Genomic DNA, 12,447 nt, shown 5'->3' on the forward strand with positions numbered 1-12,447 from the left:
CCCACCGAATCTGAAACTAAGTTAAGATTTGTGGTTTTGATCTGAGGATCAAGTTAACAGGATTCGAGGAATTCTGTTTGGAATTGAAAATTGGATCTAAAAGTATTGAGTTACGGATTTACGATATACTCATGGTATTCAAACGAGAATCAAAACTGTAAACTTGCATAGAAACCCTGCCTTCTTAAAAGACTGTCTTACGCCAGAATGCTGGAGGGAGCATTTGGCATATATGTTTATCTAAGGGAAGTTCGGTTGCAACAGCTGGCGGGGAGTTTTCGAGGGACAGCTTGTTGAAAATACAAGTGAATAGGGTGTGTGCGGGAACAAGCCCTTGGTTAGAGGCTGTAAAAGAGAAGATGTAAATGTGAAAGAACCTGTGAAAAGGTGAGAAGAATCTACTGGGAGAGAATAAAGGGTAGCATGAGAAGATTTAGGAAGTGTGGAGTTATTCTGGGAGATATTCAGGGAAAAGAGAAGAGGTGGAGAGAATCAGGCAAGAGGTGGAGATATTCTGGGAGTGAATCATGGAGAAATCAATGGGATTTGATGCTTGATGTAAACTCTATAAATTGAGGCATAGCCCTAATGAGAATTTGCTGGTTTTTGAGTATCCATGCCTACATTAATCTATTTGCTAATTATTCACTAATTACGTCTTAATCATTTGCTAATCACTTTGTTAATGATGTTATTCTAGTGTTTGATCCACCATAGCTCATCATTATGCTCAAATTTCAACATGGTATCAAAGCCATGCCTAGAATCCATCAGATTTATGAGCCCATTAGTTAATTAATTAGGATTAGTAGAAAATTAGCAAATAATCCTGAATCAATAATTGACATCCTTGATGTTTTGCATGCATATATTGGAGAGCAACAATACAAAGGTCTCAAATTTTAGTGAGTTTTCACTTCTCCCCTTCACCCCCAGCTAGTGGAGGGTCTCTAGCACCTTGCACACATAAAATTAGGGCACAAGCTTCTAACACAATCTAGCCAACATCCTTGGCTACAAGCTCAGCAAGACGGCGCAGCAAACTGCCAAACGGACGAAGCAGAATTTACGTTTTTGGTCGGCGTGTTTTTTCTAAAGGGAATTGAAGATTTCTCCTTGCTCAAATCAAATTGCTTCAATTCCTCCTAGCCCAAGGTGTTTTCAAGCATGCTCTACAAGCTGGTGAAGACAAAATTCAATTTCATCAAGTCTAGAGTGAGATCCAAGCTCTTCATCAAATCTGCAGATGACTTTGGTAAAACAGAGATTAAGCTTTCAATATTTGGTCAAATCTTGTGTTTCTTGGCTTAATCCTCTACTAGACTCATTGCTATTGATGCCTTTGAAAGCATTTGAGCTCATTTGAAGTGGAAGGCACCAGATCTGGACTCCCCGCATATTCTGTTTTCTACACACAAAACAGAGCATTAATTTGCTAATTAGTGATTAATCAGTGCTAATCACTGTACTTTGGTGCAATTGAGGGTTCAAATTAACCATTAGCTATCTGATTGGTTTGATACTCCAACCATCCCGTACAAATTGGTTACCCTTGATTTAATGTAATTTCTGGTAAAATTGTGCTGATAAAATTGTGAAAATCATCATTTTGCATTTAACCCTTGGTTAATGCCTATAAATCTCACTCAAATACAAAATTATTCACAGCCAGAGTTGCATTTGGAATGTGCATAAGAATGGATGCTATACGCATTATGTATTGGGCACATTGCATCAGTGTAAAAATGGGAACAGACACTGCCCTTGTCCGGAATAAGGTAAGAGGTAAGACCTCCCGCATAATTTTTGGGTTTGCATTGCATAATGATACAAAATAAACATAAAAAGCCCAAAGGAACTGTCAGCAAAACATTGAAACATGTTGCTCACATGGAGCAAAATGACCTGACGGACGAGCTCATGGCCCCAGCCATGAAAGAAGAAGAATATCTCTTTCCAAGAAGAGGATCCACACCAAGAAGATGTAAAGGAAGACATGGACATGAGAAGAGAAGCTGCCACGAGAAGAGAAGCTGCCCCAAGAAGACTGAAAGAAGAGACGGACGCGTGGAGAGAGGCTGCCACGACAAGAAGACTGAAGAAAAGAGAAGATGTGAGGCTCCAAAGAGTGAGGAGCCATGTGAAAATCTCTGAGAGAGAGAGAGAGAGAGAGACCCCACAACCCAATGTAACCTGCCCCAACAAAGTAAAACCACCTCTGAGCCACCGATGATGTAGGCCACGTGGTAGATGTATGTGTGAGCACTTTAGTCAAGGTCGCGGGCACTTATAGTAGCCTTGGACACATAGAGAGAGAAAGTGTCAAGGACTATGGAGTTTAGGGACTTGAGGCACTGGTCGCGGGCTGTCAAGTAAGAGAGAAACTTGATACAGGGTCCAGGTGAGATAACTTGAGGGGAGGAGTAGACACTGGTCGCGGACTATCAAGTAAGGGGAGGCAAACTTGGTATAGGGTCTAGGTGTACTAGGAGTATTCACTAAATACAGGTGCATAGGGTGTGTGCGAGAACAAGCCCTTGGTTAGAGGCTGTAAAAGAGAAGATGTAAATGTGAAAGAACCTGTGAAAAGGTGAGAAGAATCTACTGGGAGAGAATAAAGGGTAGCATGAGAAGATTTAGGAAGTGTGGCTCCAGTTATTCTGGGAGATATTCAGGGAAAAGAGAAGAGGTGGAGAGAATCAGGCAAGAGGTGGAGATATTCTGGGAGTGAATCATGGAGAAATCAATGGGATTTGATGCTTGATGTAAACTCTATAAATTGAGGCATAGCCCTAATGAGAATTTGCTGGTTTTTGAGTATCCATGCCTACATTAATCTATTTGCTAATTATTCACTAATTACATCTTAATCATTTACTAATCACTTTGTTAATGATGTTGATTCTAGTGTTTGATCCACCATAGCTCATCATTATGCTCAAATTTCAACACAGCTCACGCAGAAAAACCTGCCGAGGTCTTGACTAGCCTCCTCGGTATGGTTAAAATGGTGCGCTTCCGGTACGATGGACGAGGACCGACGAAGCCGTCCCTGAGTGAAGCGCCAAGACACCTAAGGAGGATCCTGGAGGGTTCTGACCAGGCGATGCACGAGCTCGCGGTGCCGAGGACATCCATGCGTATGTCAAGGAAGATATTATATGATGGACCTATGTTTTTTGTAATCTATCACTGGATCTCGTTGTTAACTCTCGCTGGTCTCAACGGAGAGTCCAGAGTGATACTGTTTTTGTTGAGAAACAAAGACTCAATGGAAATTTTGAAGTATGACATGTATAACCCGTAAATTGTTTATCAAGGACTGTTTTTATTAAAGTTTTAATAAAGAGGAGTGTGTGCGTATCTGTTTTCTAAAGCTAAAGTTAAGAAAGGCAATTCAATTATGGGTGGGTGAGTACTTGTTTGGTTCCACCGATTCCAGTGGTGGCAGGGTGGTGGCTAACCCATGGGCCGGATGGGGTTAGGCTGGAATCAGTGGAGTTTTAATAATCAAACTGAAAAATCTTAGGATTACGCTAAGATTCGAGTAGTTAGACAATTCCCTGATAAATTTTTCAAATAAGTGGATCAACGGCTATGCCTGATCTTAATCAGGAAAAAAGCGTTGATTTTACTAAAATGATCAAAATTATCAGGGATAGTTTCCTTCTATCTGATTTTATCAGATGAAGGATAACTTAGATTTAGATCTCGTTAAAAATCATTAAAAAAATAAAAAATAAAAAATAAAAAAATAAAAAAATTCAAAAAGGTGGAATCGTCCCCGCTTTCCGGGCATGGGAAATTTTCCCGGTTTCGGTTTTCGGAGTGACCACCAGCCTAGTCTCGTGCCCGGATATTCGAGGGCGAGGCCCCGAGTGAGAAACCCTGCCTCGCGCATAAGGGGGCTGCTTCCGCTGTCAGCTATACTGGGAGACGGGTGCGCTCGAGGGGGCAGAGGGATCTCACAGTTGGTATCAGAGCCAAATTGAAAGCTAATAAGGATAATTAAATTCTTATCTGAAATTGGTAATAAGAACTCAAAAAAAGCATTTTCATAATATATTTTCATTCCGTAAGCTTCTTTAATGAAGAAATTTTAATCAAAGAAATTGTTTTTATAGATGGAAGTTTCCCATTTATCTGGTATTCCCAACCTCAACCAGTCTCAAGATATGATTGCATTTGCCTTCGAGCATCTCATCTCTTCTGCTTCAACTCGAATAAGCCAAACAAGACTAGCGCGCCATTTCGAGGATTTATATTTTCCTAATCCAGCGGAGAGATTTCAGCATAAGTGGTTTGCAGGGCAATATGTCCACGCCTCTTGCGACCGCCGTGCAATGCTGTGGGAGAACCTCTCATTGGCTATGATCCTGTTAAAGCTGAAAATAGTGCGTGGTGTCATTCTATATCATTCGACGCCTCGAAATTTCAGACTTACATGCCAAGTCTACAGACTCCTTAGTTGCTTTATTCCTAAATGGAAGATAATAGCTCCCTTGTCAGTAAGTGGACGTTTGTATCAGGGCATGGCTATGGCCCAGTACCGTCGTCATATGCGTCTCCCGAGGAGATTCTGAATTCGGGAGCTGAACTACTCTATGTACATATTGCAACTTTTATATAAATAAAGAAATGTCTTCCGGAGAAAAATTTCCTGTTGTATAAATGATTGTTTATGGCAGACGATCTGCTGATAAAGAAAAAAATCTGTTATCGGACATATGTCATAGATCTCCATTAAGATCTTGTCTTGTTTAAGAAATTGTTTTCCGAACTCTTAAGTCTTAGGATCTCGTGAATAATATCAAAATAAAAATTTAATAATATATAAATTTTGGCAGAATCATGAGACGAGGAAACCGTGGTCGTCAGCCAGACCCTGTCTCTCTGAAGATGACGAGCTTGACCTTGATGTTCGCAAGGCTCTTCATAGGACTCAGCCAGGACCCTTCAAAGGAGAAGGGGAGAACCTGGGCGAGGCTGTTGAAAAATGGGTGGAAGCCATGGAAAAGTATTTTAACGTCACAGGATACAATCATCGGAGCAAAATGGCTCTTGCCCGGCTGAAAATAGTGGAAACAGCCAGGGTAGCATGGAGGAACCACTGTGACACCAACTGTCTGGACAGAAAACCTCAATCCTGGAATGATCTAAAAACCTATCTAAGAAAGAGATTTTTCCCTCCTGGATTTTTGGAAACCAAAATGAACGAATTCTTAGAACTAAAGCACGAGAGCAAAACCATCGAGGAATATCACCAAGCCTTTGCCCTTCTACTCAAATATTCACCACCTCTTGATGAAGAGCGACTCATGGTCACGTTCATTCGAGGAATGAACGAACCCTTGGACACATTGGTCAAAAATGCCAAGCCAGTGTCCATGGCTGAAGCAGTAAGAATGGCAAAAGATTTTGCCAAAGCCTTTGTAGTAAAGGTCCCACCAAAACCTGCACCCTCTAACTTTAAAAGATTCCAAGCCCAGGGAAGTACTTTCAACTTTCCACCCCCAAAGAGGCAGCAAGGTCTGAATCAGAATCAGGATGCAGGAAGATTCAGAAGTGAAGGAAGACCCTTCCCCCAGAGTACTTTCTCAGGAACCTCACCGCTTTCAAAAAATCAGAAGGATGAGCTCAGAACTGAAAACCGATGTTTTGGATGCCAGGGTTTTGGCCACCAGTTAAAAGACTGCCCAACTCCTGCCATGTCAGGGGGACAGGGAAGTCAAGGACCCCGAATTCAGAGACCAACCCCTTCATTCCAGTCTAATCAAGGTCCGTCTCGCCCAAGCCAGGGAAAACCCAGAAGAACTCTAGCTCAGCCATCTACCTCTATCCAGAGTAATCTCAGAACTCCTTCCCAGAATTGGGGCAACAAAAGAGAAAGAGTACTACCTCAGACTGCAGCAGCCAGAACAGTCACAATTTTAGATGTAGTAGAAGAGGAAAAAGGGCAGATCTATGTTGCAATTGAAAATCAAGGGCCTAACCAGCAGTTCTCCGTCATGCATACTCCAGTAGAGTATCAGGGTAAGCCTTTTAAGCTTTTAATTGATTCAGGCAGTTCTCATTCATTCATTTCCCCTGGATGCTTGCGTAAGCTAGTCTTAGAACAGAAATCAGGGAAACCTATGCAAGTTGAATTGGCCAGTGGGAAGACTCTTTTCACTCACCATGAGACAGATCTTATCCAGTTCAATCTAGATGGTAATGTAACCGACTGTCAGTTCAAAGTCTTACCTCTAGGAGTTTTTGACGGGATCCTTGGAATGGATTGGCTCCACAAAAATCAAGCTGACATACACTGTCACAATGGAACCATTTCCTTCCATGACCTTCACGGGAACAAAGTCCATGGAACTGGAGTTTCCGGATCCCCAGACCTTCAGTTAGTAAAAGCTTCCAGGTTACTGAAAGGACTTAGGAAGAAGCAACAAATTTATGTTGTCAAAATGAACCCAGTAGACTCAAAGCTTAAAGCTAAAGAACCAGAATGGTTAAGTGAATTTGATGATCTATTCCCAGCAGAGCTAACTGAAATGCCTCCAATTCGGGAAATAGATCATGTGATTGAATTAACCCCCGGAGCTCAACCAGTAGCCCTACGCTCGTACAAAATGCCAGTTCCTGAAGCCATCAAACTCAAGGAATAGCTTAGGCAGCTGTTAGAATAAGGGTTTGTAAGACCCAGTGTTTCACCTTGGGGTGCGCCAGTTCTCTTTTAGAAAAAGAAAGATGGAACGCTTAGACTCTGTGTGGACTACAGAGGTCTAAATCAGTTGATAGAGTATCCTATCCCAAGGATTGATGAGCTTTTGGACAGGCTAAATGGAGCCCAGATCTTCACAAAAATAGATCTCAAATCCGGGTATTACCAGATCAGGATCAATGATCCAAATATACCAAAAACAGCCATCAATACTCGCTATGGGCATTATGAATTTACTGTCATGCCGTTCGGATTAACTAATGCCCCAACTACATTCAATCGCCTAATGCAGGACATCCTCAGAGAATACTTGGATGACTTTGTTCTAGTTTTCTTTGATGACATTCTGATTTACTCAAGGAATGCAGCCGACCATGAGACTCATGTCCGAAAAGTTCTTGAGATTCTAAGGAAGCATAAACTCTTTGCCAAAAAGAGTAAATGCACTTTCTCTGCCAACCACGTTGAATACTTGGGCTTTCTGGTATCCAAAGATGGAATTTCTCCAGATTCCGCAAAAATCCAAGCTGTCATAGATTGGCCCGAACCAAAGACAGTGAAAGAAGTCAGAGGATTCTTGGGATTGACTGGTTGGTATAGAATTTTTATACCAAAGTATGATCTCATAGCTTCCCCTTGACTAACCTTCTCAAAAAGAATATCCCATTTCAATGGTCTGCCAAGTGCCAAAGTGCTTTTGATAAGCTGAAGACCGCCTTGGTAACCAGTCCCATTCTGAAGCTGCTAGATTTCTCTTTACCCTTTGAGGTAGTAACTGATGCAAGTGGTTTTGCCCTGGGAGGTGCACTCATGCAGAAAGGTCATGCAGTGGCCTATGAATCCCGAAAGCTCAGAACGCATAAGAGGAATTATGCTGTCCACGACCTGGAATTGCTTTCAGTAGTCTATGCCTTAAAGTTGTGGAGACATTACCTACTGGGAAAAAGATTCACTTTGATGACAGATCATCAGAGCTTAAAGTGGATCTTTACTCAAAAGGACCTCAACATGCGCCAAAGAAGGTGGATGCAGACCCTGCAGGAATTTGATTTTGAAATCAAGTACCGCCCAGGCAAAGAAAATGTGGTAGCAGATGCCCTTAGCAGAAAAGCCTCCTTTTTTGCAATTACTGTAATATCAAATCCCTTGATTATTGAAGCAAGAGAGAAGATCATGCAGGATCGATTCTTTGGCCCTATTGCTACCCTACTTATGCAGGAAAGCAAAACTCCACAGGAGTTAAACAGAATTCAAGGGTACAGCCTGGATGATCGCATTATGTATTATAATCGCAGGCTATGCATTCCCAATGATGAGGAAACCAAGGACCAAATTCTGAATGAAGCCCATGACAGCCTTATTGTTGCAGGACATCCAGGTTTCATCAAGACCTACATGTCTGTAAAGAAGAGCTTCTTTTGGCTTGGTTTGAAAAAGGATGTGCTGAATCATGTATGTCAATGTTTGACATGCCAGAAAGTCAAAGCTGAGAGAGTAAGAATGCATGGGAAGTTACATCCTTTGGACATCCCCCAGATGAAGTGGGAATGTATCAGTATGGACTTCATTACTGGATTACCTTCAGTACAATCAGGTTACAACTCCATCTTCGTGGTAGTCGACAGACTAACCAAAGTTGCCCATCTGATTCCAGTAAAAGAAACCTACACTGTAGTGGATGTGGCCAAAGTGTTCCTCAAAGAAATCTTTAGATTGCATGGCCTACCGAGGAGAATAGTAAGTGACCGAGATCCCAAATTTACTTCAAGGTTTTGGACTGCATTCTTCGAAGCAGTGGGAACTTTCTTGGATCTCAGCACAGCTTATCACCCTGAGACCGATGGTCAAACTGAAAGAGTAAACCAAGTAATTGAAGATATACTTCGGTCATGCTGTGTGTGGCAGGGAACCCAAGAAGTGGCTAAGCTATCTGCACCTAGTCGAGTTCGCCTACAATGCTTCTTATCACCGAAGTATCGGGATGAGCCCTTTTAAAGCTCTGTATGGACAAGATTGCTTAACTCCATTAACTTGGTCTGACCCATTGATTAGGGTCGAGATGTCCAGACAGATGCTTGACGACATGGAGCAACAGATGCAGTCAATTCGTAAAGATATTAAAGCTGCCCAGGATAGACAGAAGCAATATGCAGATAAGAAGAGGACAGATAGAGAATTCAAAGAAGCAGATATGGTCTTCATTCAAGTACGGCCAAAAAGAAGTTCCTTATCTCTTGGGAAGTACAAGAAGTTATCACCCAGATATTGTGGGCCATATCTGATTACAAAGAAAGTAGGTGACTTAGCCTACGAGCTTCTTCTGCCTCCTCATCTCAAAGTTCATAATGTATTTCATGTAAGCCTTCTAAAGAAATATGTGCCAAACCCAAATCATATGCTTGATGATGAAATCCTAACCTCTTCAATCCAAGGAGAAATGGAACTCCAACCTGAAGAAATTCTCGATGTTCGAGAAAAGATTCTCAGGAACAGAATTCTCAGAGAATTATTAGTAAAATGGAAGTTCTATCCTTTTGAAGATGCCACCTGGGAGAATGAAGCTGATCTGTTGCGGAATTATCCCCAGTTTGCGAGATGAGGACATCTCACGTTTTTCAAGTGGGAGAGAATGTAAGATTCCTCTCTAGCCTCTCAAGATGTCCAGCATCTTCCCGTGTAATCAAATCCCTCTTCAGAAATATAAAAGATCTTATCTCTAACTGTTTTAGCCTAGAAAGAGAAAATATTCTAGAGAGAGAATATTCAGATTTTAAAATTTTTGGATAGAACAATATCTCATCTTATTAAAATAAGATCCCCTGAAACAAAAAATTCAAAAAGAACTTTCCAATGTGCAATTGGAATTAATTGGAATTGGGTATAAAGGACCTTAGCCTAAGGGTCTAGATTTTTAGAAATATGGATTATGGTCCAATTAAGGTTCCTATGGGCCAATAGGATCAATCCATGTGTGGGGAGGAGATAAATCCAATTTGTAAAAGAAGATACCTAAAAATGAGTAAATGCTCACATAAGATGAAGAGTTGAATAAGGACAAGGCTAATAGTTAAAAAAGGAAAGATATTTAGAAATAAATAACTCACATAAGATGAGGAGTTGAATAAGGACAAGGCTAATAGTTAAAAAAGGAGAGATATTTAGAAGTAAATACTCACATAAGATGAAGAGTTGAATAAGGACAAGACTAATAGTTAAAAAAGGGAGATATTTAGAAGTAATGATGCATTTTTGACACCTCTGCATGGGGAATTCCCCCTCATGAAGAGGGCGCCTATTTCACATGCTTCAATGAGTTTTAAACTCCCAAATAATGGGATATTTTCATCTCTCCTCTCTCCTATTTTAACTAGATCCAAAAAGTGACCAAAACTGACCAAAAAATGGTCAAAATTGACCAAACTGATCTGGAAAATTCTAGAATCAGTTGGCTTGGTTAGAGGCTCACTTTTTCCTATAAATAGAGGCCTTCCCCTTTGTTGAAACTCAATAGTGTTTATGCACTTTTACTCTACTCCACCCAAGCCAAGAACTGTGAATTCATTAATAATTCACTAGTTTTTTGACATTTCCCTCTTCCAAAGATTGATGGCCACTCTTATCCAAAATAAGAGTTGGACCCTCAAACCATCAAGCCAAAGGAAAGCTATCAAGTCATTAGTAAGTTGGTGATTCTTCTTTCTTTCAATTATTTTATGGATTTTTATGGTTTTAAATGGATTTTCATGCTTTATGTCTTCTCTATAATGTTAGGCCTCATTACAAAAGGCATTCCCCTCTCTTCTCTAGCAAAACCAACCTTTCTCTATCCTAGGTGAATGGTTAATTGATTATTGTCAAATTTTTATAATGTTGTTTCAAGTAAATGAATAAATATTTACTTTAGGATAATTTCAATACTTTGGTGTACTTTTAATTAGTTCTAAAGACTTAGGAACTTGAAAAATGGTCAGCCATACAAAGGAGGTTATGGCGAATTTTTTTTGAAATTAGTGAAATATAATTCATCCTTTATTTATTCTAAAAGAGTAATCCTTATGGTTTTCATAAAGGATAAATTTTTATATCAAAAGTGTTACTTTTATCAATTTTTATTTTCATGCATAGAAGTATGCATAAAGGATAAATTTTTATATCAAAAGTGTTACTTTTATCAATTTTTATTTTCATGTATAGAAGTATGCATAAAGGATAAATTTTTATACCAAAAGTGTTATTTTTATCAATTTTAATTTTCATGCATAGAATTTTATGCATAAAGGATAAATTTTTATATCAAAAGTGTTACTTTTATCAATTTTTATTTTCATGCATAGAAGTATGCATAAAGGATAAATTTTTATATCAAAAGTGTTACTTTTATCAATTTTTATTTTCATGCATAGAAGTTTATGCATAAAGGATAAATTTTTATATCAAAAGTGTTAATTTTACCAATTTTTTTTCATGCATAGAAGTATGCATAAAAGATAAATTTTTATATCAAAAGTATTACTTTTATCAATTTTTATTTTCATGCATAGAAGTATGCATAAAGGATAAATTTTTATATCAAAAGTGTTACTTTTATCAATTTTTATTTTCATGCATAGAAGTATGCATAAAGGATAATTTTTTATATCAAATGTGTTACTTTTATCAATTTTTATTTTCATGCATAGAAGTATGCATAAAGGAAAAATTTTTATATCAAAAGTGTTACTTTTATCAATTTTTATTTTCATGCATAGAAGTATGCATAAAGGATAAATTTTTATATCAAAAGTGTTACTTTTATCAATTTTTATTTTCATGCATAGAAGTATGCATAAAGGATAATTTTTTATATCAAAAGTGTTACTTTTATCAAATTTTATTTTCATGCATAGAAGTAGGCATAAAGGAAAAATTTTTATATCAAAAGTGTTACTTTTATCAATTTTTATTTTCATGCATAGAAGTATGCATAAATAAACGATAAATTTCTATATCAAAAGTGTTACTTTTATCAATTTTTATTTTCATGCATAGAAGTATGCATAAAGGATAAATTTTTATATCAAAAGTGTTACTTTTATCAATTTTTATTTTCATGCATAGAAGTATGCATAAAGGATAAATTTTTATATCAAAAGTGTTACTTTTATCAATTTTTATTTTCATGCATAGAAGTATGCATAAAGGATAAATTTTTATATCAAAAGTGTTACTTTTATCATTTTTTATTTTCATGCATAGAAGTATGCATAAAAGATAAATTTTTATTATAAAAGTGTTACTTTTATGATATTGATTTTAATGCATAGAAGTATGCATAAAAGATAAATTTTTATTATAAAAGTGTTACTTTTATCATAATTAATTTAATGCATAGAAGTATGCATAAAAGATAAATTTTGAGATAAATGAATATTCCTCAAGAAATCCATGTTTTTGAAACAAATATCCGTCGTAAGAAATTTAGAAAAAGAGAAATTAAAATAGTACCTTTCGAGAAAGATAATTTAGGAAGACCTTTTCCAGATCTAAATTCTGATTCAAACTATTGACCAAGACCAAATTCCTTCATCAGTTTCAATCAATGAGACGAAGTGCCCAGTTCAGGAAAAATGTACTCCAAATCACCCACCGAATCTGAAACTAAGTTAAGATTTGTGATTTTGATCTGAGAATCAAGTTAACAGAATTCGAGGAATTCTGTTTGGAATTGAAAATTGGATCTAAGAGTATTGAGTTAC

The sequence above is a fragment of the Cibotium barometz genome, chromosome 35 (assembly GCF_041138505.1).
Source record: "Cibotium barometz isolate CiBa-2024 chromosome 35, ASM4113850v1, whole genome shotgun sequence".
Classification (NCBI taxonomy): Eukaryota; Viridiplantae; Streptophyta; class Polypodiopsida; order Cyatheales; family Cibotiaceae; genus Cibotium; species Cibotium barometz.